Raw genomic sequence first — 26,845 nt, forward strand, 5'->3', positions numbered from 1 at the left:
CGGGGGGCATTGTGACAAGCCGCCAGTGTTCCGTCTCTTCATGTTGTGCACAGTTCAAACGGAAAATACATCAACAGGCAGACTACAGAAAAGCTTACTATCAAAGGTTAGAGGGGGGCTTTCTCAGAGGGCTTTTTACAGTTTTTCTATTCCCAATTAGCCGTTTAAGTGTACTTATTGAAAGTAGTAATTCTTTCATAGGCCGCCCTTTCTTAGTATTTGACGTTCCTTATATTGCGGTATGAGGCTTCGCAGTAGGTTGCAAACATTCATCACCCATGACTGTCCCCAATTGAGCTCAGAAGCTCAATGTCTATCATGACCTCTCTTTTAGAATGTCCAAGAGCAAGCAAACTATTCCTCCAGGAGAGGGCGCCAACAGACTACTAAAGAGATCATCATTACTCAAAGAAAACCCCAAAAACCAATGCATGATAGGAATAAACAGGTAACTTTCTTTGGAGTGGAAGCGGAGAGATCGCACCAGATGCCAATTCTAGATCTTATCACACCTGTGGTCACTGCAGCAGCAGGTGAATCCACTTTGTCCAAAAGGGATCTATTCCATTCAATTGCAAATGATCTAGATAAGACAGAGAACTGCAGCACGGGGACATAGCCGAGTTGGTCAGGTTGAGTGGTGATGAGTTTGCTATTTGGATGAATAAAGAAAGTCAAAAGTGTGAAAGATAAAAAACAAAAGGAGGAAGTGTGAAAAGTGAATGGGCCAAATTGAGGTGCATATGAAGACGTATGCTTTCTTCCAATTCATTAAATCGGGCTAATATGAATCAGGTGAATTGAGTTCTGCTTTTGGAAACTGGGTTAAGAAGGGGTGCACCGTTCCTGGAGGTACTGCAATACCAGGTCAATGCGTGGAGTGGACAGAGCAAGCTCTTTTTCCATCTCCCTGTTCTAAAAATCCATTTAATATATGGTCCCCAGATAGGGGACGTATCAGATATTAAACTGATAAGAACAGATACTACACTTGATCTTAGCCAAAAGGCCGAGAAGCGATAACCAGAATTGGTTTGGGCCTCGAGTGGCACCCTGGCCTATGCCGGACACATCTTAGGGAGAGAGAGCGAGAGGGAGACAAACCCACGCCTACACAAGACATTTTGTCACCCAAGCCAACCCTTGAAAAGGCTGCTTTGCAGAGCAAAAACAAGAAGAATGGTGCGTTTTGCAGCCGCCGCCCACTGCAATGAATCTGAATAACTCCTCCTTTAGGGCGCAAGCAACTCCCCTCCCCCTTGCAGTCTTTCCAATTCACGATACAAAAAGACGGACAGGACAGGTTGCCTGACTTTCCGTCACTGCCACCCTTTGCCATCCTTACCCGTAGAAAGCCCTTTCATCATCCCCAAACCCTAATCTTTTCCCTTTCCTTCCCAGCCCCCAAACCCTGCCCTCTGTACCTTTCTCACCACCCGCTTCCCTTCTCCTGTCATCCCCCTACCACCCGGGAAAAAAAGAGATTGCCCCCTCCTTCCACTAGCCCACCCTCCCACCCAAAGAACAACTTCTTCTGCGCAGCTTGTTTTCTAGGCAGCAGCGCTATTGTGATGTCATCGGGGGGCATTGTGACAAGCCGCCAGTGTTCCGTCTCTTCATGTTGTGCACAGTTCAAACGGAAAATACATCAACAGGCAGACTACAGAAAAGCTTACTATCAAAGGTTAGAGGGGGGCTTTCTCAGAGGGCTTTTTACAGTTTTTCTATTCCCAATTAGCCGTTTAAGTGTACTTATTGAAAGTAGTAATTCTTTCATAGGCCGCCCTTTCTTAGTATTTGACGTTCCTTATATTGCGGTATGAGGCTTCGCAGTAGGTTGCAAACATTCATCACCCATGACTGTCCCCAATTGAGCTCAGAAGCTCAATGTCTATCATGACCTCTCTTTTAGAATGTCCAAGAGCAAGCAAACTATTCCTCCAGGAGAGGGCGCCAACAGACTACTAAAGAGATCATCATTACTCAAAGAAAACCCCAAAAACCAATGCATGATAGGAATAAACAGGTAACTTTCTTTGGAGTGGAAGCGGAGAGATCGCACCAGATGCCAATTCTAGATCTTATCACACCTGTGGTCACTGCAGCAGCAGGTGAATCCACTTTGTCCAAAAGGGATCTATTCCATTCAATTGCAAATGATCTAGATAAGACAGAGAACTGCAGCACGGGGACATAGCCGAGTTGGTCAGGTTGAGTGGTGATGAGTTTGCTATTTGGATGAATAAAGAAAGTCAAAAGTGTGAAAGATAAAAAACAAAAGGAGGAAGTGTGAAAAGTGAATGGGCCAAATTGAGGTGCATATGAAGACGTATGCTTTCTTCCAATTCATTAAATCGGGCTAATATGAATCAGGTGAATTGAGTTCTGCTTTTGGAAACTGGGTTAAGAAGGGGTGCACCGTTCCTGGAGGTACTGCAATACCAGGTCAATGCGTGGAGTGGACAGAGCAAGCTCTTTTTCCATCTCCCTGTTCTAAAAATCCATTTAATATATGGTCCCCAGATAGGGGACGTATCAGATATTAAACTGATAAGAACAGATACTACACTTGATCTTAGCCAAAAGGCCGAGAAGCGATAACCAGAATTGGTTTGGGCCTCGAGTGGCACCCTGGCCTATGCCGGACACATCTTAGGGAGAGAGAGCGAGAGGGAGACAAACCCACGCCTACACAAGACATTTTGTCACCCAAGCCAACCCTTGAAAAGGCTGCTTTGCAGAGCAAAAACAAGAAGAATGGTGCGTTTTGCAGCCGCCGCCCACTGCAATGAATCTGAATAACTCCTCCTTTAGGGCGCAAGCAACTCCCCTCCCCCTTGCAGTCTTTCCAATTCACGATACAAAAAGACGGACAGGACAGGTTGCCTGACTTTCCGTCACTGCCACCCTTTGCCATCCTTACCCGTAGAAAGCCCTTTCATCATCCCCAAACCCTAATCTTTTCCCTTTCCTTCCCAGCCCCCAAACCCTGCCCTCTGTACCTTTCTCACCACCCGCTTCCCTTCTCCTGTCATCCCCCTACCACCCGGGAAAAAAAGAGATTGCCCCCTCCTTCCACTAGCCCACCCTCCCACCCAAAGAACAACTTCTTCTGCGCAGCTTGTTTTCTAGGCAGCAGCGCTATTGTGATGTCATCGGGGGGCATTGTGACAAGCCGCCAGTGTTCCGTCTCTTCATGTTGTGCACAGTTCAAACGGAAAATACATCAACAGGCAGACTACAGAAAAGCTTACTATCAAAGGTTAGAGGGGGGCTTTCTCAGAGGGCTTTTTACAGTTTTTCTATTCCCAATTAGCCGTTTAAGTGTACTTATTGAAAGTAGTAATTCTTTCATAGGCCGCCCTTTCTTAGTATTTGACGTTCCTTATATTGCGGTATGAGGCTTCGCAGTAGGTTGCAAACATTCATCACCCATGACTGTCCCCAATTGAGCTCAGAAGCTCAATGTCTATCATGACCTCTCTTTTAGAATGTCCAAGAGCAAGCAAACTATTCCTCCAGGAGAGGGCGCCAACAGACTACTAAAGAGATCATCATTACTCAAAGAAAACCCCAAAAACCAATGCATGATAGGAATAAACAGGTAACTTTCTTTGGAGTGGAAGCGGAGAGATCGCACCAGATGCCAATTCTAGATCTTATCACACCTGTGGTCACTGCAGCAGCAGGTGAATCCACTTTGTCCAAAAGGGATCTATTCCATTCAATTGCAAATGATCTAGATAAGACAGAGAACTGCAGCACGGGGACATAGCCGAGTTGGTCAGGTTGAGTGGTGATGAGTTTGCTATTTGGATGAATAAAGAAAGTCAAAAGTGTGAAAGATAAAAAACAAAAGGAGGAAGTGTGAAAAGTGAATGGGCCAAATTGAGGTGCATATGAAGACGTATGCTTTCTTCCAATTCATTAAATCGGGCTAATATGAATCAGGTGAATTGAGTTCTGCTTTTGGAAACTGGGTTAAGAAGGGGTGCACCGTTCCTGGAGGTACTGCAATACCAGGTCAATGCGTGGAGTGGACAGAGCAAGCTCTTTTTCCATCTCCCTGTTCTAAAAATCCATTTAATATATGGTCCCCAGATAGGGGACGTATCAGATATTAAACTGATAAGAACAGATACTACACTTGATCTTAGCCAAAAGGCCGAGAAGCGATAACCAGAATTGGTTTGGGCCTCGAGTGGCACCCTGGCCTATGCCGGACACATCTTAGGGAGAGAGAGCGAGAGGGAGACAAACCCACGCCTACACAAGACATTTTGTCACCCAAGCCAACCCTTGAAAAGGCTGCTTTGCAGAGCAAAAACAAGAAGAATGGTGCGTTTTGCAGCCGCCGCCCACTGCAATGAATCTGAATAACTCCTCCTTTAGGGCGCAAGCAACTCCCCTCCCCCTTGCAGTCTTTCCAATTCACGATACAAAAAGACGGACAGGACAGGTTGCCTGACTTTCCGTCACTGCCACCCTTTGCCATCCTTACCCGTAGAAAGCCCTTTCATCATCCCCAAACCCTAATCTTTTCCCTTTCCTTCCCAGCCCCCAAACCCTGCCCTCTGTACCTTTCTCACCACCCGCTTCCCTTCTCCTGTCATCCCCCTACCACCCGGGAAAAAAAGAGATTGCCCCCTCCTTCCACTAGCCCACCCTCCCACCCAAAGAACAACTTCTTCTGCGCAGCTTGTTTTCTAGGCAGCAGCGCTATTGTGATGTCATCGGGGGGCATTGTGACAAGCCGCCAGTGTTCCGTCTCTTCATGTTGTGCACAGTTCAAACGGAAAATACATCAACAGGCAGACTACAGAAAAGCTTACTATCAAAGGTTAGAGGGGGGCTTTCTCAGAGGGCTTTTTACAGTTTTTCTATTCCCAATTAGCCGTTTAAGTGTACTTATTGAAAGTAGTAATTCTTTCATAGGCCGCCCTTTCTTAGTATTTGACGTTCCTTATATTGCGGTATGAGGCTTCGCAGTAGGTTGCAAACATTCATCACCCATGACTGTCCCCAATTGAGCTCAGAAGCTCAATGTCTATCATGACCTCTCTTTTAGAATGTCCAAGAGCAAGCAAACTATTCCTCCAGGAGAGGGCGCCAACAGACTACTAAAGAGATCATCATTACTCAAAGAAAACCCCAAAAACCAATGCATGATAGGAATAAACAGGTAACTTTCTTTGGAGTGGAAGCGGAGAGATCGCACCAGATGCCAATTCTAGATCTTATCACACCTGTGGTCACTGCAGCAGCAGGTGAATCCACTTTGTCCAAAAGGGATCTATTCCATTCAATTGCAAATGATCTAGATAAGACAGAGAACTGCAGCACGGGGACATAGCCGAGTTGGTCAGGTTGAGTGGTGATGAGTTTGCTATTTGGATGAATAAAGAAAGTCAAAAGTGTGAAAGATAAAAAACAAAAGGAGGAAGTGTGAAAAGTGAATGGGCCAAATTGAGGTGCATATGAAGACGTATGCTTTCTTCCAATTCATTAAATCGGGCTAATATGAATCAGGTGAATTGAGTTCTGCTTTTGGAAACTGGGTTAAGAAGGGGTGCACCGTTCCTGGAGGTACTGCAATACCAGGTCAATGCGTGGAGTGGACAGAGCAAGCTCTTTTTCCATCTCCCTGTTCTAAAAATCCATTTAATATATGGTCCCCAGATAGGGGACGTATCAGATATTAAACTGATAAGAACAGATACTACACTTGATCTTAGCCAAAAGGCCGAGAAGCGATAACCAGAATTGGTTTGGGCCTCGAGTGGCACCCTGGCCTATGCCGGACACATCTTAGGGAGAGAGAGCGAGAGGGAGACAAACCCACGCCTACACAAGACATTTTGTCACCCAAGCCAACCCTTGAAAAGGCTGCTTTGCAGAGCAAAAACAAGAAGAATGGTGCGTTTTGCAGCCGCCGCCCACTGCAATGAATCTGAATAACTCCTCCTTTAGGGCGCAAGCAACTCCCCTCCCCCTTGCAGTCTTTCCAATTCACGATACAAAAAGACGGACAGGACAGGTTGCCTGACTTTCCGTCACTGCCACCCTTTGCCATCCTTACCCGTAGAAAGCCCTTTCATCATCCCCAAACCCTAATCTTTTCCCTTTCCTTCCCAGCCCCCAAACCCTGCCCTCTGTACCTTTCTCACCACCCGCTTCCCTTCTCCTGTCATCCCCCTACCACCCGGGAAAAAAAGAGATTGCCCCCTCCTTCCACTAGCCCACCCTCCCACCCAAAGAACAACTTCTTCTGCGCAGCTTGTTTTCTAGGCAGCAGCGCTATTGTGATGTCATCGGGGGGCATTGTGACAAGCCGCCAGTGTTCCGTCTCTTCATGTTGTGCACAGTTCAAACGGAAAATACATCAACAGGCAGACTACAGAAAAGCTTACTATCAAAGGTTAGAGGGAGGCTTTCTCAGAGGGCTTTTTACAGTTTTTCTATTCCCAATTAGCCGTTTAAGTGTACTTATTGAAAGTAGTAATTCTTTCATAGGCCGCCCTTTCTTAGTATTTGACGTTCCTTATATTGCGGTATGAGGCTTCGCAGTAGGTTGCAAACATTCATCACCCATGACTGTCCCCAATTGAGCTCAGAAGCTCAATGTCTATCATGACCTCTCTTTTAGAATGTCCAAGAGCAAGCAAACTATTCCTCCAGGAGAGGGCGCCAACAGACTACTAAAGAGATCATCATTACTCAAAGAAAACCCCAAAAACCAATGCATGATAGGAATAAACAGGTAACTTTCTTTGGAGTGGAAGCGGAGAGATCGCACCAGATGCCAATTCTAGATCTTATCACACCTGTGGTCACTGCAGCAGCAGGTGAATCCACTTTGTCCAAAAGGGATCTATTCCATTCAATTGCAAATGATCTAGATAAGACAGAGAACTGCAGCACGGGGACATAGCCGAGTTGGTCAGGTTGAGTGGTGATGAGTTTGCTATTTGGATGAATAAAGAAAGTCAAAAGTGTGAAAGATAAAAAACAAAAGGAGGAAGTGTGAAAAGTGAATGGGCCAAATTGAGGTGCATATGAAGACGTATGCTTTCTTCCAATTCATTAAATCGGGCTAATATGAATCAGGTGAATTGAGTTCTGCTTTTGGAAACTGGGTTAAGAAGGGGTGCACCGTTCCTGGAGGTACTGCAATACCAGGTCAATGCGTGGAGTGGACAGAGCAAGCTCTTTTTCCATCTCCCTGTTCTAAAAATCCATTTAATATATGGTCCCCAGATAGGGGACGTATCAGATATTAAACTGATAAGAACAGATACTACACTTGATCTTAGCCAAAAGGCCGAGAAGCGATAACCAGAATTGGTTTGGGCCTCGAGTGGCACCCTGGCCTATGCCGGACACATCTTAGGGAGAGAGAGCGAGAGGGAGACAAACCCACGCCTACACAAGACATTTTGTCACCCAAGCCAACCCTTGAAAAGGCTGCTTTGCAGAGCAAAAACAAGAAGAATGGTGCGTTTTGCAGCCGCCGCCCACTGCAATGAATCTGAATAACTCCTCCTTTAGGGCGCAAGCAACTCCCCTCCCCCTTGCAGTCTTTCCAATTCACGATACAAAAAGACGGACAGGACAGGTTGCCTGACTTTCCGTCACTGCCACCCTTTGCCATCCTTACCCGTAGAAAGCCCTTTCATCATCCCCAAACCCTAATCTTTTCCCTTTCCTTCCCAGCCCCCAAACCCTGCCCTCTGTACCTTTCTCACCACCCGCTTCCCTTCTCCTGTCATCCCCCTACCACCCGGGAAAAAAAGAGATTGCCCCCTCCTTCCACTAGCCCACCCTCCCACCCAAAGAACAACTTCTTCTGCGCAGCTTGTTTTCTAGGCAGCAGCGCTATTGTGATGTCATCGGGGGGCATTGTGACAAGCCGCCAGTGTTCCGTCTCTTCATGTTGTGCACAGTTCAAACGGAAAATACATCAACAGGCAGACTACAGAAAAGCTTACTATCAAAGGTTAGAGGGGGGCTTTCTCAGAGGGCTTTTTACAGTTTTTCTATTCCCAATTAGCCGTTTAAGTGTACTTATTGAAAGTAGTAATTCTTTCATAGGCCGCCCTTTCTTAGTATTTGACGTTCCTTATATTGCGGTATGAGGCTTCGCAGTAGGTTGCAAACATTCATCACCCATGACTGTCCCCAATTGAGCTCAGAAGCTCAATGTCTATCATGACCTCTCTTTTAGAATGTCCAAGAGCAAGCAAACTATTCCTCCAGGAGAGGGCGCCAACAGACTACTAAAGAGATCATCATTACTCAAAGAAAACCCCAAAAACCAATGCATGATAGGAATAAACAGGTAACTTTCTTTGGAGTGGAAGCGGAGAGATCGCACCAGATGCCAATTCTAGATCTTATCACACCTGTGGTCACTGCAGCAGCAGGTGAATCCACTTTGTCCAAAAGGGATCTATTCCATTCAATTGCAAATGATCTAGATAAGACAGAGAACTGCAGCACGGGGACATAGCCGAGTTGGTCAGGTTGAGTGGTGATGAGTTTGCTATTTGGATGAATAAAGAAAGTCAAAAGTGTGAAAGATAAAAAACAAAAGGAGGAAGTGTGAAAAGTGAATGGGCCAAATTGAGGTGCATATGAAGACGTATGCTTTCTTCCAATTCATTAAATCGGGCTAATATGAATCAGGTGAATTGAGTTCTGCTTTTGGAAACTGGGTTAAGAAGGGGTGCACCGTTCCTGGAGGTACTGCAATACCAGGTCAATGCGTGGAGTGGACAGAGCAAGCTCTTTTTCCATCTCCCTGTTCTAAAAATCCATTTAATATATGGTCCCCAGATAGGGGACGTATCAGATATTAAACTGATAAGAACAGATACTACACTTGATCTTAGCCAAAAGGCCGAGAAGCGATAACCAGAATTGGTTTGGGCCTCGAGTGGCACCCTGGCCTATGCCGGACACATCTTAGGGAGAGAGAGCGAGAGGGAGACAAACCCACGCCTACACAAGACATTTTGTCACCCAAGCCAACCCTTGAAAAGGCTGCTTTGCAGAGCAAAAACAAGAAGAATGGTGCGTTTTGCAGCCGCCGCCCACTGCAATGAATCTGAATAACTCCTCCTTTAGGGCGCAAGCAACTCCCCTCCCCCTTGCAGTCTTTCCAATTCACGATACAAAAAGACGGACAGGACAGGTTGCCTGACTTTCCGTCACTGCCACCCTTTGCCATCCTTACCCGTAGAAAGCCCTTTCATCATCCCCAAACCCTAATCTTTTCCCTTTCCTTCCCAGCCCCCAAACCCTGCCCTCTGTACCTTTCTCACCACCCGCTTCCCTTCTCCTGTCATCCCCCTACCACCCGGGAAAAAAAGAGATTGCCCCCTCCTTCCACTAGCCCACCCTCCCACCCAAAGAACAACTTCTTCTGCGCAGCTTGTTTTCTAGGCAGCAGCGCTATTGTGATGTCATCGGGGGGCATTGTGACAAGCCGCCAGTATTCCGTCTCTTCATGTTGTGCACAGTTCAAACGGAAAATACATCAACAGGCAGACTACAGAAAAGCTTACTATCAAAGGTTAGAGGGGGGCTTTCTCAGAGGGCTTTTTACAGTTTTTCTATTCCCAATTAGCCGTTTAAGTGTACTTATTGAAAGTAGTAATTCTTTCATAGGCCGCCCTTTCTTAGTATTTGACGTTCCTTATATTGCGGTATGAGGCTTCGCAGTAGGTTGCAAACATTCATCACCCATGACTGTCCCCAATTGAGCTCAGAAGCTCAATGTCTATCATGACCTCTCTTTTAGAATGTCCAAGAGCAAGCAAACTATTCCTCCAGGAGAGGGCGCCAACAGACTACTAAAGAGATCATCATTACTCAAAGAAAACCCCAAAAACCAATGCATGATAGGAATAAACAGGTAACTTTCTTTGGAGTGGAAGCGGAGAGATCGCACCAGATGCCAATTCTAGATCTTATCACACCTGTGGTCACTGCAGCAGCAGGTGAATCCACTTTGTCCAAAAGGGATCTATTCCATTCAATTGCAAATGATCTAGATAAGACAGAGAACTGCAGCACGGGGACATAGCCGAGTTGGTCAGGTTGAGTGGTGATGAGTTTGCTATTTGGATGAATAAAGAAAGTCAAAAGTGTGAAAGATAAAAAACAAAAGGAGGAAGTGTGAAAAGTGAATGGGCCAAATTGAGGTGCATATGAAGACGTATGCTTTCTTCCAATTCATTAAATCGGGCTAATATGAATCAGGTGAATTGAGTTCTGCTTTTGGAAACTGGGTTAAGAAGGGGTGCACCGTTCCTGGAGGTACTGCAATACCAGGTCAATGCGTGGAGTGGACAGAGCAAGCTCTTTTTCCATCTCCCTGTTCTAAAAATCCATTTAATATATGGTCCCCAGATAGGGGACGTATCAGATATTAAACTGATAAGAACAGATACTACACTTGATCTTAGCCAAAAGGCCGAGAAGCGATAACCAGAATTGGTTTGGGCCTCGAGTGGCACCCTGGCCTATGCCGGACACATCTTAGGGAGAGAGAGCGAGAGGGAGACAAACCCACGCCTACACAAGACATTTTGTCACCCAAGCCAACCCTTGAAAAGGCTGCTTTGCAGAGCAAAAACAAGAAGAATGGTGCGTTTTGCAGCCGCCGCCCACTGCAATGAATCTGAATAACTCCTCCTTTAGGGCGCAAGCAACTCCCCTCCCCCTTGCAGTCTTTCCAATTCACGATACAAAAAGACGGACAGGACAGGTTGCCTGACTTTCCGTCACTGCCACCCTTTGCCATCCTTACCCGTAGAAAGCCCTTTCATCATCCCCAAACCCTAATCTTTTCCCTTTCCATCCCAGCCCCCAAACCCTGCCCTCTGTACCTTTCTCACCACCCGCTTCCCTTCTCCTGTCATCCCCCTACCACCCGGGAAAAAAAGAGATTGCCCCCTCCTTCCACTAGCCCACCCTCCCACCCAAAGAACAACTTCTTCTGCGCAGCTTGTTTTCTAGGCAGCAGCGCTATTGTGATGTCATCGGGGGGCATTGTGACAAGCCGCCAGTGTTCCGTCTCTTCATGTTGTGCACAGTTCAAACGGAAAATACATCAACAGGCAGACTACAGAAAAGCTTACTATCAAAGGTTAGAGGGGGGCTTTCTCAGAGGGCTTTTTACAGTTTTTCTATTCCCAATTAGCCGTTTAAGTGTACTTATTGAAAGTAGTAATTCTTTCATAGGCCGCCCTTTCTTAGTATTTGACGTTCCTTATATTGCGGTATGAGGCTTCGCAGTAGGTTGCAAACATTCATCACCCATGACTGTCCCCAATTGAGCTCAGAAGCTCAATGTCTATCATGACCTCTCTTTTAGAATGTCCAAGAGCAAGCAAACTATTCCTCCAGGAGAGGGCGCCAACAGACTACTAAAGAGATCATCATTACTCAAAGAAAACCCCAAAAACCAATGCATGATAGGAATAAACAGGTAACTTTCTTTGGAGTGGAAGCGGAGAGATCGCACCAGATGCCAATTCTAGATCTTATCACACCTGTGGTCACTGCAGCAGCAGGTGAATCCACTTTGTCCAAAAGGGATCTATTCCATTCAATTGCAAATGATCTAGATAAGACAGAGAACTGCAGCACGGGGACATAGCCGAGTTGGTCAGGTTGAGTGGTGATGAGTTTGCTATTTGGATGAATAAAGAAAGTCAAAAGTGTGAAAGATAAAAAACAAAAGGAGGAAGTGTGAAAAGTGAATGGGCCAAATTGAGGTGCATATGAAGACGTATGCTTTCTTCCAATTCATTAAATCGGGCTAATATGAATCAGGTGAATTGAGTTCTGCTTTTGGAAACTGGGTTAAGAAGGGGTGCACCGTTCCTGGAGGTACTGCAATACCAGGTCAATGCGTGGAGTGGACAGAGCAAGCTCTTTTTCCATCTCCCTGTTCTAAAAATCCATTTAATATATGGTCCCCAGATAGGGGACGTATCAGATATTAAACTGATAAGAACAGATACTACACTTGATCTTAGCCAAAAGGCCGAGAAGCGATAACCAGAATTGGTTTGGGCCTCGAGTGGCACCCTGGCCTATGCCGGACACATCTTAGGGAGAGAGAGCGAGAGGGAGACAAACCCACGCCTACACAAGACATTTTGTCACCCAAGCCAACCCTTGAAAAGGCTGCTTTGCAGAGCAAAAACAAGAAGAATGGTGCGTTTTGCAGCCGCCGCCCACTGCAATGAATCTGAATAACTCCTCCTTTAGGGCGCAAGCAACTCCCCTCCCCCTTGCAGTCTTTCCAATTCACGATACAAAAAGACGGACAGGACAGGTTGCCTGACTTTCCGTCACTGCCACCCTTTGCCATCCTTACCCGTAGAAAGCCCTTTCATCATCCCCAAACCCTAATCTTTTCCCTTTCCTTCCCAGCCCCCAAACCCTGCCCTCTGTACCTTTCTCACCACCCGCTTCCCTTCTCCTGTCATCCCCCTACCACCCGGGAAAAAAAGAGATTGCCCCCTCCTTCCACTAGCCCACCCTCCCACCCAAAGAACAACTTCTTCTGCGCAGCTTGTTTTCTAGGCAGCAGCGCTATTGTGATGTCATCGGGGGGCATTGTGACAAGCCGCCAGTGTTCCGTCTCTTCATGTTGTGCACAGTTCAAACGGAAAATACATCAACAGGCAGACTACAGAAAAGCTTACTATCAAAGGTTAGAGGGGGGCTTTCTCAGAGGGCTTTTTACAGTTTTTCTATTCCCAATTAGCCGTTTAAGTGTACTTATTGAAAGTAGTAATTCTTTCATAGGCCGCCCTTTCTTAGTATTTGACGTTCCTTATATTGCGGTATGAGGCTTCGCAGTAGGTTGCAAACATTCATCACCCATGACTGTCCCCAATTGAGCTCAGAAGCTCAATGTCTATCATGACCTCTCTTTTAGAATGTCCAAGAGCAAGCAAACTATTCCTCCAGGAGAGGGCGCCAACAGACTACTAAAGAGATCATCATTACTCAAAGAAAACCCCAAAAACCAATGCATGATAGGAATAAACAGGTAACTTTCTTTGGAGTGGAAGCGGAGAGATCGCACCAGATGCCAATTCTAGATCTTATCACACCTGTGGTCACTGCAGCAGCAGGTGAATCCACTTTGTCCAAAAGGGATCTATTCCATTCAATTGCAAATGATCTAGATAAGACAGAGAACTGCAGCACGGGGACATAGCCGAGTTGGTCAGGTTGAGTGGTGATGAGTTTGCTATTTGGATGAATAAAGAAAGTCAAAAGTGTGAAAGATAAAAAACAAAAGGAGGAAGTGTGAAAAGTGAATGGGCCAAATTGAGGTGCATATGAAGACGTATGCTTTCTTCCAATTCATTAAATCGGGCTAATATGAATCAGGTGAATTGAGTTCTGCTTTTGGAAACTGGGTTAAGAAGGGGTGCACCGTTCCTGGAGGTACTGCAATACCAGGTCAATGCGTGGAGTGGACAGAGCAAGCTCTTTTTCCATCTCCCTGTTCTAAAAATCCATTTAATATATGGTCCCCAGATAGGGGACGTATCAGATATTAAACTGATAAGAACAGATACTACACTTGATCTTAGCCAAAAGGCCGAGAAGCGATAACCAGAATTGGTTTGGGCCTCGAGTGGCACCCTGGCCTATGCCGGACACATCTTAGGGAGAGAGAGCGAGAGGGAGACAAACCCACGCCTACACAAGACATTTTGTCACCCAAGCCAACCCTTGAAAAGGCTGCTTTGCAGAGCAAAAACAAGAAGAATGGTGCGTTTTGCAGCCGCCGCCCACTGCAATGAATCTGAATAACTCCTCCTTTAGGGCGCAAGCAACTCCCCTCCCCCTTGCAGTCTTTCCAATTCACGATACAAAAAGACGGACAGGACAGGTTGCCTGACTTTCCGTCACTGCCACCCTTTGCCATCCTTACCCGTAGAAAGCCCTTTCATCATCCCCAAACCCTAATCTTTTCCCTTTCCTTCCCAGCCCCCAAACCCTGCCCTCTGTACCTTTCTCACCACCCGCTTCCCTTCTCCTGTCATCCCCCTACCACCCGGGAAAAAAAGAGATTGCCCCCTCCTTCCACTAGCCCACCCTCCCACCCAAAGAACAACTTCTTCTGCGCAGCTTGTTTTCTAGGCAGCAGCGCTATTGTGATGTCATCGGGGGGCATTGTGACAAGCCGCCAGTGTTCCGTCTCTTCATGTTGTGCACAGTTCAAACGGAAAATACATCAACAGGCAGACTACAGAAAAGCTTACTATCAAAGGTTAGAGGGGGGCTTTCTCAGAGGGCTTTTTACAGTTTTTCTATTCCCAATTAGCCGTTTAAGTGTACTTATTGAAAGTAGTAATTCTTTCATAGGCCGCCCTTTCTTAGTATTTGACGTTCCTTATATTGCGGTATGAGGCTTCGCAGTAGGTTGCAAACATTCATCACCCATGACTGTCCCCAATTGAGCTCAGAAGCTCAATGTCTATCATGACCTCTCTTTTAGAATGTCCAAGAGCAAGCAAACTATTCCTCCAGGAGAGGGCGCCAACAGACTACTAAAGAGATCATCATTACTCAAAGAAAACCCCAAAAACCAATGCATGATAGGAATAAACAGGTAACTTTCTTTGGAGTGGAAGCGGAGAGATCGCACCAGATGCCAATTCTAGATCTTATCACACCTGTGGTCACTGCAGCAGCAGGTGAATCCACTTTGTCCAAAAGGGATCTATTCCATTCAATTGCAAATGATCTAGATAAGACAGAGAACTGCAGCACGGGGACATAGCCGAGTTGGTCAGGTTGAGTGGTGATGAGTTTGCTATTTGGATGAATAAAGAAAGTCAAAAGTGTGAAAGATAAAAAACAAAAGGAGGAAGTGTGAAAAGTGAAGGGGCCAAATTGAGGTGCATATGAAGACGTATGCTTTCTTCCAATTCATTAAATCGGGCTAATATGAATCAGGTGAATTGAGTTCTGCTTTTGGAAACTGGGTTAAGAAGGGGTGCACCGTTCCTGGAGGTACTGCAATACCAGGTCAATGCGTGGAGTGGACAGAGCAAGCTCTTTTTCCATCTCCCTGTTCTAAAAATCCATTTAATATATGGTCCCCAGATAGGGGACGTATCAGATATTAAACTGATAAGAACAGATACTACACTTGATCTTAGCCAAAAGGCCGAGAAGCGATAACCAGAATTGGTTTGGGCCTCGAGTGGCACCCTGGCCTATGCCGGACACATCTTAGGGAGAGAGAGCGAGAGGGAGACAAACCCACGCCTACACAAGACATTTTGTCACCCAAGCCAACCCTTGAAAAGGCTGCTTTGCAGAGCAAAAACAAGAAGAATGGTGCGTTTTGCAGCCGCCGCCCACTGCAATGAATCTGAATAACTCCTCCTTTAGGGCGCAAGCAACTCCCCTCCCCCTTGCAGTCTTTCCAATTCACGATACAAAAAGACGGACAGGACAGGTTGCCTGACTTTCCGTCACTGCCACCCTTTGCCATCCTTACCCGTAGAAAGCCCTTTCATCATCCCCAAACCCTAATCTTTTCCCTTTCCTTCCCAGCCCCCAAACCCTGCCCTCTGTACCTTTCTCACCACCCGCTTCCCTTCTCCTGTCATCCCCCTACCACCCGGGAAAAAAAGAGATTGCCCCCTCCTTCCACTAGCCCACCCTCCCACCCAAAGAACAACTTCTTCTGCGCAGCTTGTTTTCTAGGCAGCAGCGCTATTGTGATGTCATCGGGGGGCATTGTGACAAGCCGCCAGTGTTCCGTCTCTTCATGTTGTGCACAGTTCAAACGGAAAATACATCAACAGGCAGACTACAGAAAAGCTTACTATCAAAGGTTAGAGGGGGGCTTTCTCAGAGGGCTTTTTACAGTTTTTCTATTCCCAATTAGCCGTTTAAGTGTACTTATTGAAAGTAGTAATTCTTTCATAGGCCGCCCTTTCTTAGTATTTGACGTTCCTTATATTGCGGTATGAGGCTTCGCAGTAGGTTGCAAACATTCATCACCCATGACTGTCCCCAATTGAGCTCAGAAGCTCAATGTCTATCATGACCTCTCTTTTAGAATGTCCAAGAGCAAGCAAACTATTCCTCCAGGAGAGGGCGCCAACAGACTACTAAAGAGATCATCATTACTCAAAGAAAACCCCAAAAACCAATGCATGATAGGAATAAACAGGTAACTTTCTTTGGAGTGGAAGCGGAGAGATCGCACCAGATGCCAATTCTAGATCTTATCACACCTGTGGTCACTGCAGCAGCAGGTGAATCCACTTTGTCCAAAAGGGATCTATTCCATTCAATTGCAAATGATCTAGATAAGACAGAGAACTGCAGCACGGGGACATAGCCGAGTTGGTCAGGTTGAGTGGTGATGAGTTTGCTATTTGGATGAATAAAGAAAGTCAAAAGTGTGAAAGATAAAAAACAAAAGGAGGAAGTGTGAAAAGTGAATGGGCCAAATTGAGGTGCATATGAAGACGTATGCTTTCTTCCAATTCATTAAATCGGGCTAATATGAATCAGGTGAATTGAGTTCTGCTTTTGGAAACTGGGTTAAGAAGGGGTGCACCGTTCCTGGAGGTACTGCAATACCAGGTCAATGCGTGGAGTGGACAGAGCAAGCTCTTTTTCCATCTCCCTGTTCTAAAAATCCATTTAATATATGGTCCCCAGATAGGGGACGTATCAGATATTAAACTGATAAGAACAGATACTACACTTGATCTTAGCCAAAAGGCCGAGAAGCGATAACCAGAATTGGTTTGGGCCTCGAGTGGCACCCTGGCCTATGCCGGACACATCTTAGGGAGAGAGAGCGAGAGGGAGACAAACCCACGCCTACACAAGACATTTTGTCACCCAAGCCAACCCTTGAAAAGGCTGCTTTGCAGAGCAAAAACAAGAAGAATGGTGCGTTTTGCAGCCGCCGCCCACTGCAATGAATCTGAATAACTCCTCCTTTAGGGCGCAAGCAACTCCCCTCCCCCTTGCAGTCTTTCCAATTCACGATACAAAAAGACGGACAGGACAGGTTGCCTGACTTTCCGTCACTGCCACCCTTTGCCATCCTTACCCGTAGAAAGCCCTTTCATCATCCCCAAACCCTAATCTTTTCCCTTTCCTTCCCAGCCCCCAAACCCTGCCCTCTGTACCTTTCTCACCACCCGCTTCCCTTCTCCTGTCATCCCCCTACCACCCGGGAAAAAAAGAGATTGCCCCCTCCTTCCACTAGCCCACCCTCCCACCCAAAGAACAACTTCTTCTGCGCAGCTTGTTTTCTAGGCAGCAGCGCTATTGTGATGTCATCGGGGGGCATTGTGACAAGCCGCCAGTGTTCCGTCTCTTCATGTTGTGCACAGTTCAAACGGAAAATACATCAACAGGCAGACTACAGAAAAGCTTACTATCAAAGGTTAGAGGGGGGCTTTCTCAGAGGGCTTTTTACAGTTTTTCTATTCCCAATTAGCCGTTTAAGTGTACTTATTGAAAGTAGTAATTCTTTCATAGGCCGCCCTTTCTTAGTATTTGACGTTCCTTATATTGCGGTATGAGGCTTCGCAGTAGGTTGCAAACATTCATCACCCATGACTGTCCCCAATTGAGCTCAGAAGCTCAATGTCTATCATGACCTCTCTTTTAGAATGTCCAAGAGCAAGCAAACTATTCCTCCAGGAGAGGGCGCCAACAGACTACTAAAGAGATCATCATTACTCAAAGAAAACCCCAAAAACCAATGCATGATAGGAATAAACAGGTAACTTTCTTTGGAGTGGAAGCGGAGAGATCGCACCAGATGCCAATTCTAGATCTTATCACACCTGTGGTCACTGCAGCAGCAGGTGAATCCACTTTGTCCAAAAGGGATCTATTCCATTCAATTGCAAATGATCTAGATAAGACAGAGAACTGCAGCACGGGGACATAGCCGAGTTGGTCAGGTTGAGTGGTGATGAGTTTGCTATTTGGATGAATAAAGAAAGTCAAAAGTGTGAAAGATAAAAAACAAAAGGAGGAAGTGTGAAAAGTGAATGGGCCAAATTGAGGTGCATATGAAGACGTATGCTTTCTTCCAATTCATTAAATCGGGCTAATATGAATCAGGTGAATTGAGTTCTGCTTTTGGAAACTGGGTTAAGAAGGGGTGCACCGTTCCTGGAGGTACTGCAATACCAGGTCAATGCGTGGAGTGGACAGAGCAAGCTCTTTTTCCATCTCCCTGTTCTAAAAATCCATTTAATATATGGTCCCCAGATAGGGGACGTATCAGATATTAAACTGATAAGAACAGATACTACACTTGATCTTAGCCAAAAGGCCGAGAAGCGATAACCAGAATTGGTTTGGGCCTCGAGTGGCACCCTGGCCTATGCCGGACACATCTTAGGGAGAGAGAGCGAGAGGGAGACAAACCCACGCCTACACAAGACATTTTGTCACCCAAGCCAACCCTTGAAAAGGCTGCTTTGCAGAGCAAAAACAAGAAGAATGGTGCGTTTTGCAGCCGCCGCCCACTGCAATGAATCTGAATAACTCCTCCTTTAGGGCGCAAGCAACTCCCCTCCCCCTTGCAGTCTTTCCAATTCACGATACAAAAAGACGGACAGGACAGGTTGCCTGACTTTCCGTCACTGCCACCCTTTGCCATCCTTACCCGTAGAAAGCCCTTTCATCATCCCCAAACCCTAATCTTTTCCCTTTCCTTCCCAGCCCCCAAACCCTGCCCTCTGTACCTTTCTCACCACCCGCTTCCCTTCTCCTGTCATCCCCCTACCACCCGGGAAAAAAAGAGATTGCCCCCTCCTTCCACTAGCCCACCCTCCCACCCAAAGAACAACTTCTTCTGCGCAGCTTGTTTTCTAGGCAGCAGCGCTATTGTGATGTCATCGGGGGGCATTGTGACAAGCCGCCAGTGTTCCGTCTCTTCATGTTGTGCACAGTTCAAACGGAAAATACATCAACAGGCAGACTACAGAAAAGCTTACTATCAAAGGTTAGAGGGGGGCTTTCTCAGAGGGCTTTTTACAGTTTTTCTATTCCCAATTAGCCGTTTAAGTGTACTTATTGAAAGTAGTAATTCTTTCATAGGCCGCCCTTTCTTAGTATTTGACGTTCCTTATATTGCGGTATGAGGCTTCGCAGTAGGTTGCAAACATTCATCACCCATGACTGTCCCCAATTGAGCTCAGAAGCTCAATGTCTATCATGACCTCTCTTTTAGAATGTCCAAGAGCAAGCAAACTATTCCTCCAGGAGAGGGCGCCAACAGACTACTAAAGAGATCATCATTACTCAAAGAAAACCCCAAAAACCAATGCATGATAGGAATAAACAGGTAACTTTCTTTGGAGTGGAAGCGGAGAGATCGCACCAGATGCCAATTCTAGATCTTATCACACCTGTGGTCACTGCAGCAGCAGGTGAATCCACTTTGTCCAAAAGGGATCTATTCCATTCAATTGCAAATGATCTAGATAAGACAGAGAACTGCAGCACGGGGACATAGCCGAGTTGGTCAGGTTGAGTGGTGATGAGTTTGCTATTTGGATGAATAAAGAAAGTCAAAAGTGTGAAAGATAAAAAACAAAAGGAGGAAGTGTGAAAAGTGAATGGGCCAAATTGAGGTGCATATGAAGACGTATGCTTTCTTCCAATTCATTAAATCGGGCTAATATGAATCAGGTGAATTGAGTTCTGCTTTTGGAAACTGGGTTAAGAAGGGGTGCACCGTTCCTGGAGGTACTGCAATACCAGGTCAATGCGTGGAGTGGACAGAGCAAGCTCTTTTTCCATCTCCCTGTTCTAAAAATCCATTTAATATATGGTCCCCAGATAGGGGACGTATCAGATATTAAACTGATAAGAACAGATACTACACTTGATCTTAGCCAAAAGGCCGAGAAGCGATAACCAGAATTGGTTTGGGCCTCGAGTGGCACCCTGGCCTATGCCGGACACATCTTAGGGAGAGAGAGCGAGAGGGAGACAAACCCACGCCTACACAAGACATTTTGTCACCCAAGCCAACCCTTGAAAAGGCTGCTTTGCAGAGCAAAAACAAGAAGAATGGTGCGTTTTGCAGCCGCCGCCCACTGCAATGAATCTGAATAACTCCTCCTTTAGGGCGCAAGCAACTCCCCTCCCCCTTGCAGTCTTTCCAATTCACGATACAAAAAGACGGACAGGACAGGTTGCCTGACTTTCCGTCACTGCCACCCTTTGCCATCCTTACCCGTAGAAAGCCCTTTCATCATCCCCAAACCCTAATCTTTTCCCTTTCCTTCCCAGCCCCCAAACCCTGCCCTCTGTACCTTTCTCACCACCCGCTTCCCTTCTCCTGTCATCCCCCTACCACCCGGGAAAAAAAGAGATTGCCCCCTCCTTCCACTAGCCCACCCTCCCACCCAAAGAACAACTTCTTCTGCGCAGCTTGTTTTCTAGGCAGCAGCGCTATTGTGATGTCATCGGGGGGCATTGTGACAAGCCGCCAGTGTTCCGTCTCTTCATGTTGTGCACAGTTCAAACGGAAAATACATCAACAGGCAGACTACAGAAAAGCTTACTATCAAAGGTTAGAGGGGGGCTTTCTCAGAGGGCTTTTTACAGTTTTTCTATTCCCAATTAGCCGTTTAAGTGTACTTATTGAAAGTAGTAATTCTTTCATAGGCCGCCCTTTCTTAGTATTTGACGTTCCTTATATTGCGGTATGAGGCTTCGCAGTAGGTTGCAAACATTCATCACCCATGACTGTCCCCAATTGAGCTCAGAAGCTCAATGTCTATCATGACCTCTCTTTTAGAATGTCCAAGAGCAAGCAAACTATTCCTCCAGGAGAGGGCGCCAACAGACTACTAAAGAGATCATCATTACTCAAAGAAAACCCCAAAAACCAATGCATGATAGGAATAAACAGGTAACTTTCTTTGGAGTGGAAGCGGAGAGATCGCACCAGATGCCAATTCTAGATCTTATCACACCTGTGGTCACTGCAGCAGCAGGTGAATCCACTTTGTCCAAAAGGGATCTATTCCATTCAATTGCAAATGATCTAGATAAGACAGAGAACTGCAGCACGGGGACATAGCCGAGTTGGTCAGGTTGAGTGGTGATGAGTTTGCTATTTGGATGAATAAAGAAAGTCAAAAGTGTGAAAGATAAAAAACAAAAGGAGGAAGTGTGAAAAGTGAATGGGCCAAATTGAGGTGCATATGAAGACGTATGCTTTCTTCCAATTCATTAAATCGGGCTAATATGAATCAGGTGAATTGAGTTCTGCTTTTGGAAACTGGGTTAAGAAGGGGTGCACCGTTCCTGGAGGTACTGCAATACCAGGTCAATGCGTGGAGTGGACAGAGCAAGCTCTTTTTCCATCTCCCTGTTCTAAAAATCCATTTAATATATGGTCCCCAGATAGGGGACGTATCAGATATTAAACTGATAAGAACAGATACTACACTTGATCTTAGCCAAAAGGCCGAGAAGCGATAACCAGAATTGGTTTGGGCCTCGAGTGGCACCCTGGCCTATGCCGGACACATCTTAGGGAGAGAGAGCGAGAGGGAGACAAACCCACGCCTACACAAGACATTTTGTCACCCAAGCCAACCCTTGAAAAGGCTGCTTTGCAGAGCAAAAACAAGAAGAATGGTGCGTTTTGCAGCCGCCGCCCACTGCAATGAATCTGAATAACTCCTCCTTTAGGGCGCAAGCAACTCCCCTCCCCCTTGCAGTCTTTCCAATTCACGATACAAAAAGACGGACAGGACAGGTTGCCTGACTTTCCGTCACTGCCACCCTTTGCCATCCTTACCCGTAGAAAGCCCTTTCATCATCCCCAAACCCTAATCTTTTCCCTTTCCTTCCCAGCCCCCAAACCCTGCCCTCTGTACCTTTCTCACCACCCGCTTCCCTTCTCCTGTCATCCCCCTACCACCCGGGAAAAAAAGAGATTGCCCCCTCCTTCCACTAGCCCACCCTCCCACCCAAAGAACAACTTCTTCTGCGCAGCTTGTTTTCTAGGCAGCAGCGCTATTGTGATGTCATCGGGGGGCATTGTGACAAGCCGCCAGTGTTCCGTCTCTTCATGTTGTGCACAGTTCAAACGGAAAATACATCAACAGGCAGACTACAGAAAAGCTTACTATCAAAGGTTAGAGGGGGGCTTTCTCAGAGGGCTTTTTACAGTTTTTCTATTCCCAATTAGCCGTTTAAGTGTACTTATTGAAAGTAGTAATTCTTTCATAGGCCGCCCTTTCTTAGTATTTGACGTTCCTTATATTGCGGTATGAGGCTTCGCAGTAGGTTGCAAACATTCATCACCCATGACTGTCCCCAATTGAGCTCAGAAGCTCAATGTCTATCATGACCTCTCTTTTAGAATGTCCAAGAGCAAGCAAACTATTCCTCCAGGAGAGGGCGCCAACAGACTACTAAAGAGATCATCATTACTCAAAGAAAACCCCAAAAACCAATGCATGATAGGAATAAACAGGTAACTTTCTTTGGAGTGGAAGCGGAGAGATCGCACCAGATGCCAATTCTAGATCTTATCACACCTGTGGTCACTGCAGCAGCAGGTGAATCCACTTTGTCCAAAAGGGATCTATTCCATTCAATTGCAAATGATCTAGATAAGACAGAGAACTGCAGCACGGGGACATAGCCGAGTTGGTCAGGTTGAGTGGTGATGAGTTTGCTATTTGGATGAATAAAGAAAGTCAAAAGTGTGAAAGATAAAAAACAAAAGGAGGAAGTGTGAAAAGTGAATGGGCCAAATTGAGGTGCATATGAAGACGTATGCTTTCTTCCAATTCATTAAATCGGGCTAATATGAATCAGGTGAATTGAGTTCTGCTTTTGGAAACTGGGTTAAGAAGGGGTGCACCGTTCCTGGAGGTACTGCAATACCAGGTCAATGCGTGGAGTGGACAGAGCAAGCTCTTTTTCCATCTCCCTGTTCTAAAAATCCATTTAATATATGGTCCCCAGATAGGGGACGTATCAGATATTAAACTGATAAGAACAGATACTACACTTGATCTTAGCCAAAAGGCCGAGAAGCGATAACCAGAATTGGTTTGGGCCTCGAGTGGCACCCTGGCCTATGCCGGACACATCTTAGGGAGAGAGAGCGAGAGGGAGACAAACCCACGCCTACACAAGACATTTTGTCACCCAAGCCAACCCTTGAAAAGGCTGCTTTGCAGAGCAAAAACAAGAAGAATGGTGCGTTTTGCAGCCGCCGCCCACTGCAATGAATCTGAATAACTCCTCCTTTAGGGCGCAAGCAACTCCCCTCCCCCTTGCAGTCTTTCCAATTCACGATACAAAAAGACGGACAGGACAGGTTGCCTGACTTTCCGTCACTGCCACCCTTTGCCATCCTTACCCGTAGAAAGCCCTTTCATCATCCCCAAACCCTAATCTTTTCCCTTTCCTTCCCAGCCCCCAAACCCTGCCCTCTGTACCTTTCTCACCACCCGCTTCCCTTCTCCTGTCATCCCCCTACCACCCGGGAAAAAAAGAGATTGCCCCCTCCTTCCACTAGCCCACCCTCCCACCCAAAGAACAACTTCTTCTGCGCAGCTTGTTTTCTAGGCAGCAGCGCTATTGTGATGTCATCGGGGGGCATTGTGACAAGCCGCCAGTGTTCCGTCTCTTCATGTTGTGCACAGTTCAAACGGAAAATACATCAACAGGCAGACTACAGAAAAGCTTACTATCAAAGGTTAGAGGGGGGCTTTCTCAGAGGGCTTTTTACAGTTTTTCTATTCCCAATTAGCCGTTTAAGTGTACTTATTGAAAGTAGTAATTCTTTCATAGGCCGCCCTTTCTTAGTATTTGACGTTCCTTATATTGCGGTATGAGGCTTCGCAGTAGGTTGCAAACATTCATCACCCATGACTGTCCCCAATTGAGCTCAGAAGCTCAATGTCTATCATGACCTCTCTTTTAGAATGTCCAAGAGCAAGCAAACTATTCCTCCAGGAGAGGGCGCCAACAGACTACTAAAGAGATCATCATTACTCAAAGAAAACCCCAAAAACCAATGCATGATAGGAATAAACAGGTAACTTTCTTTGGAGTGGAAGCGGAGAGATCGCACCAGATGCCAATTCTAGATCTTATCACACCTGTGGTCACTGCAGCAGCAGGTGAATCCACTTTGTCCAAAAGGGATCTATTCCATTCAATTGCAAATGATCTAGATAAGACAGAGAACTGCAGCACGGGGACATAGCCGAGTTGGTCAGGTTGAGTGGTGATGAGTTTGCTATTTGGATGAATAAAGAAAGTCAAAAGTGTGAAAGATAAAAAACAAAAGGAGGAAGTGTGAAAAGTGAATGGGCCAAATTGAGGTGCATATGAAGACGTATGCTTTCTTCCAATTCATTAAATCGGGCTAATATGAATCAGGTGAATTGAGTTCTGCTTTTGGAAACTGGGTTAAGAAGGGGTGCACCGTTCCTGGAGGTACTGCAATACCAGGTCAATGCGTGGAGTGGACAGAGCAAGCTCTTTTTCCATCTCCCTGTTCTAAAAATCCATTTAATATATGGTCCCCAGATAGGGGACGTATCAGATATTAAACTGATAAGAACAGATACTACACTTGATCTTAGCCAAAAGGCCGAGAAGCGATAACCAGAATTGGTTTGGGCCTCGAGTGGCACCCTGGCCTATGCCGGACACATCTTAGGGAGAGAGAGCGAGAGGGAGACAAACCCACGCCTACACAAGACATTTTGTCACCCAAGCCAACCCTTGAAAAGGCTGCTTTGCAGAGCAAAAACAAGAAGAATGGTGCGTTTTGCAGCCGCCGCCCACTGCAATGAATCTGAATAACTCCTCCTTTAGGGCGCAAGCAACTCCCCTCCCCCTTGCAGTCTTTCCAATTCACGATACAAAAAGACGGACAGGACAGGTTGCCTGACTTTCCGTCACTGCCACCCTTTGCCATCCTTACCCGTAGAAAGCCCTTTCATCATCCCCAAACCCTAATCTTTTCCCTTTCCTTCCCAGCCCCCAAACCCTGCCCTCTGTACCTTTCTCACCACCCGCTTCCCTTCTCCTGTCATCCCCCTACCACCCGGGAAAAAAAGAGATTGCCCCCTCCTTCCACTAGCCCACCCTCCCACCTAAAGAACAACTTCTTCTGCGCAGCTTGTTTTCTAGGCAGCAGCGCTATTGTGATGTCATCGGGGGGCATTGTGACAAGCCGCCAGTGTTCCGTCTCTTCATGTTGTGCACAGTTCAAACGGAAAATACATCAACAGGCAGACTACAGAAAAGCTTACTATCAAAGGTTAGAGGGGGGCTTTCTCAGAGGGCTTTTTACAGTTTTTCTATTCCCAATTAGCCGTTTAAGTGTACTTATTGAAAGTAGTAATTCTTTCATAGGCCGCCCTTTCTTAGTATTTGACGTTCCTTATATTGCGGTATGAGGCTTCGCAGTAGGTTGCAAACATTCATCACCCATGACTGTCCCCAATTGAGCTCAGAAGCTCAATGTCTATCATGACCTCTCTTTTAGAATGTCCAAGAGCAAGCAAACTATTCCTCCAGGAGAGGGCGCCAACAGACTACTAAAGAGATCATCATTACTCAAAGAAAACCCCAAAAACCAATGCATGATAGGAATAAACAGGTAACTTTCTTTGGAGTGGAAGCGGAGAGATCGCACCAGATGCCAATTCTAGATCTTATCACACCTGTGGTCACTGCAGCAGCAGGTGAATCCACTTTGTCCAAAAGGGATCTATTCCATTCAATTGCAAATGATCTAGATAAGACAGAGAACTGCAGCACGGGGACATAGCCGAGTTGGTCAGGTTGAGTGGTGATGAGTTTGCTATTTGGATGAATAAAGAAAGTCAAAAGTGTGAAAGATAAAAAACAAAAGGAGGAAGTGTGAAAAGTGAATGGGCCAAATTGAGGTGCATATGAAGACGTATGCTTTCTTCCAATTCATTAAATCGGGCTAATATGAATCAGGTGAATTGAGTTCTGCTTTTGGAAACTGGGTTAAGAAGGGGTGCACCGTTCCTGGAGGTACTGCAATACCAGGTCAATGCGTGGAGTGGACAGAGCAAGCTCTTTTTCCATCTCCCTGTTCTAAAAATCCATTTAATATATGGTCCCCAGATAGGGGACGTATCAGATATTAAACTGATAAGAACAGATTTTTGATTTAATGAAGCTTTCCAAAGCACCACAAAAAATGCATGACCGAAGTCACACCAAAAACAGTGCAAAGGCTAGGATTCGTGTGGACCCCACCGTGAGGAGAGGGTCCCCAAAAATCAACCCCGTCCCTCCGAGCCAGAAGGCCACAGCAAGGGTCAGGGATCTTCGGTGCTCCCCCAAGCCGAAGCCTGGTTGAGCCTTGTCGTTGCTCCCAGCGTCCACCCAGGCATCTTACCCAAGTGGAGTAGAGAGCTACTAGTTATTGGTTTCGCAGCCGAAACTGCCCGGACCGTCAACCGGTGTTGGTTTCTCAGCCCAAGGCTAACCGGACCTCCAACCGGGTGTTGGTTTCTCAGCCGAAGCTGACCCAGACCTCCAACCGGGTGTTGGTTTCTCAGCCGAAGCTGACCCGGACCTCCAACCGGGTGTTAGTTTCTCAGCCCAAAGCTGACCAGACCTCCGACCGGGATTATAAAAATTTCCCTTCCTAGCCAGAAGGCCGGGATAGGGTAATATGCTCAAAAAGTATGAAAAGGCAAGGTACGGTGTGCTACAGAGCCCAAGGCTTGCCGGGGTCCCAAGCCAGCAAGCTCAGACTCACTCCAGGGTC

At 46.3% G+C, this 26,845-nt stretch overlaps 17 non-coding genes across 17 annotated transcripts; all 17 read right to left on the minus strand.

Moving 5' to 3' along the window:
- Positions 1–830: 830 nt before the first annotated feature.
- Positions 831–1,021, minus strand: LOC142282407 (U2 spliceosomal RNA). The gene has a single exon (XR_012744322.1). It is a non-coding gene; the product is annotated as a U2 spliceosomal RNA (small nuclear RNA).
- Positions 1,022–2,408: 1,387 nt separating this feature from the next.
- LOC142282513 (U2 spliceosomal RNA) lies at positions 2,409–2,599 on the minus strand. Its single transcript, XR_012744410.1, has one exon. It is a non-coding gene; the product is annotated as a U2 spliceosomal RNA (small nuclear RNA).
- A 1,387-nt stretch (positions 2,600–3,986) lies between these two features.
- Positions 3,987–4,177, minus strand: LOC142282525 (U2 spliceosomal RNA). The gene has a single exon (XR_012744422.1). It is a non-coding gene; the product is annotated as a U2 spliceosomal RNA (small nuclear RNA).
- Positions 4,178–5,564: 1,387 nt separating this feature from the next.
- Positions 5,565–5,755, minus strand: LOC142282537 (U2 spliceosomal RNA). Its single transcript, XR_012744434.1, has one exon. It is a non-coding gene; the product is annotated as a U2 spliceosomal RNA (small nuclear RNA).
- A 1,387-nt stretch (positions 5,756–7,142) lies between these two features.
- On the minus strand, positions 7,143–7,333 carry LOC142282549 (U2 spliceosomal RNA). The gene has a single exon (XR_012744445.1). It is a non-coding gene; the product is annotated as a U2 spliceosomal RNA (small nuclear RNA).
- A 1,387-nt stretch (positions 7,334–8,720) lies between these two features.
- LOC142282413 (U2 spliceosomal RNA) lies at positions 8,721–8,911 on the minus strand. The gene has a single exon (XR_012744328.1). It is a non-coding gene; the product is annotated as a U2 spliceosomal RNA (small nuclear RNA).
- A 1,387-nt stretch (positions 8,912–10,298) lies between these two features.
- On the minus strand, positions 10,299–10,489 carry LOC142282425 (U2 spliceosomal RNA). Its single transcript, XR_012744339.1, has one exon. It is a non-coding gene; the product is annotated as a U2 spliceosomal RNA (small nuclear RNA).
- A 1,387-nt stretch (positions 10,490–11,876) lies between these two features.
- LOC142282437 (U2 spliceosomal RNA) lies at positions 11,877–12,067 on the minus strand. Its single transcript, XR_012744350.1, has one exon. It is a non-coding gene; the product is annotated as a U2 spliceosomal RNA (small nuclear RNA).
- A 1,387-nt stretch (positions 12,068–13,454) lies between these two features.
- LOC142282449 (U2 spliceosomal RNA) lies at positions 13,455–13,645 on the minus strand. Its single transcript, XR_012744361.1, has one exon. It is a non-coding gene; the product is annotated as a U2 spliceosomal RNA (small nuclear RNA).
- A 1,387-nt stretch (positions 13,646–15,032) lies between these two features.
- On the minus strand, positions 15,033–15,223 carry LOC142282460 (U2 spliceosomal RNA). The gene has a single exon (XR_012744372.1). It is a non-coding gene; the product is annotated as a U2 spliceosomal RNA (small nuclear RNA).
- A 1,387-nt stretch (positions 15,224–16,610) lies between these two features.
- LOC142282472 (U2 spliceosomal RNA) lies at positions 16,611–16,801 on the minus strand. The gene has a single exon (XR_012744383.1). It is a non-coding gene; the product is annotated as a U2 spliceosomal RNA (small nuclear RNA).
- Positions 16,802–18,188: 1,387 nt separating this feature from the next.
- LOC142282484 (U2 spliceosomal RNA) lies at positions 18,189–18,379 on the minus strand. The gene has a single exon (XR_012744394.1). It is a non-coding gene; the product is annotated as a U2 spliceosomal RNA (small nuclear RNA).
- Positions 18,380–19,766: 1,387 nt separating this feature from the next.
- LOC142282495 (U2 spliceosomal RNA) lies at positions 19,767–19,957 on the minus strand. Its single transcript, XR_012744404.1, has one exon. It is a non-coding gene; the product is annotated as a U2 spliceosomal RNA (small nuclear RNA).
- A 1,387-nt stretch (positions 19,958–21,344) lies between these two features.
- LOC142282507 (U2 spliceosomal RNA) lies at positions 21,345–21,535 on the minus strand. The gene has a single exon (XR_012744408.1). It is a non-coding gene; the product is annotated as a U2 spliceosomal RNA (small nuclear RNA).
- A 1,387-nt stretch (positions 21,536–22,922) lies between these two features.
- Positions 22,923–23,113, minus strand: LOC142282512 (U2 spliceosomal RNA). Its single transcript, XR_012744409.1, has one exon. It is a non-coding gene; the product is annotated as a U2 spliceosomal RNA (small nuclear RNA).
- A 1,387-nt stretch (positions 23,114–24,500) lies between these two features.
- On the minus strand, positions 24,501–24,691 carry LOC142282514 (U2 spliceosomal RNA). The gene has a single exon (XR_012744411.1). It is a non-coding gene; the product is annotated as a U2 spliceosomal RNA (small nuclear RNA).
- Positions 24,692–26,078: 1,387 nt separating this feature from the next.
- Positions 26,079–26,271, minus strand: LOC142282489 (U2 spliceosomal RNA). The gene has a single exon (XR_012744398.1). It is a non-coding gene; the product is annotated as a U2 spliceosomal RNA (small nuclear RNA).
- Between the last annotated feature and the right edge of the window lie 574 nt (positions 26,272–26,845).

This window comes from Anomaloglossus baeobatrachus, unplaced genomic scaffold (assembly GCF_048569485.1).
Source record: "Anomaloglossus baeobatrachus isolate aAnoBae1 unplaced genomic scaffold, aAnoBae1.hap1 Scaffold_509, whole genome shotgun sequence".
Classification (NCBI taxonomy): domain Eukaryota; kingdom Metazoa; phylum Chordata; class Amphibia; order Anura; family Aromobatidae; genus Anomaloglossus; species Anomaloglossus baeobatrachus.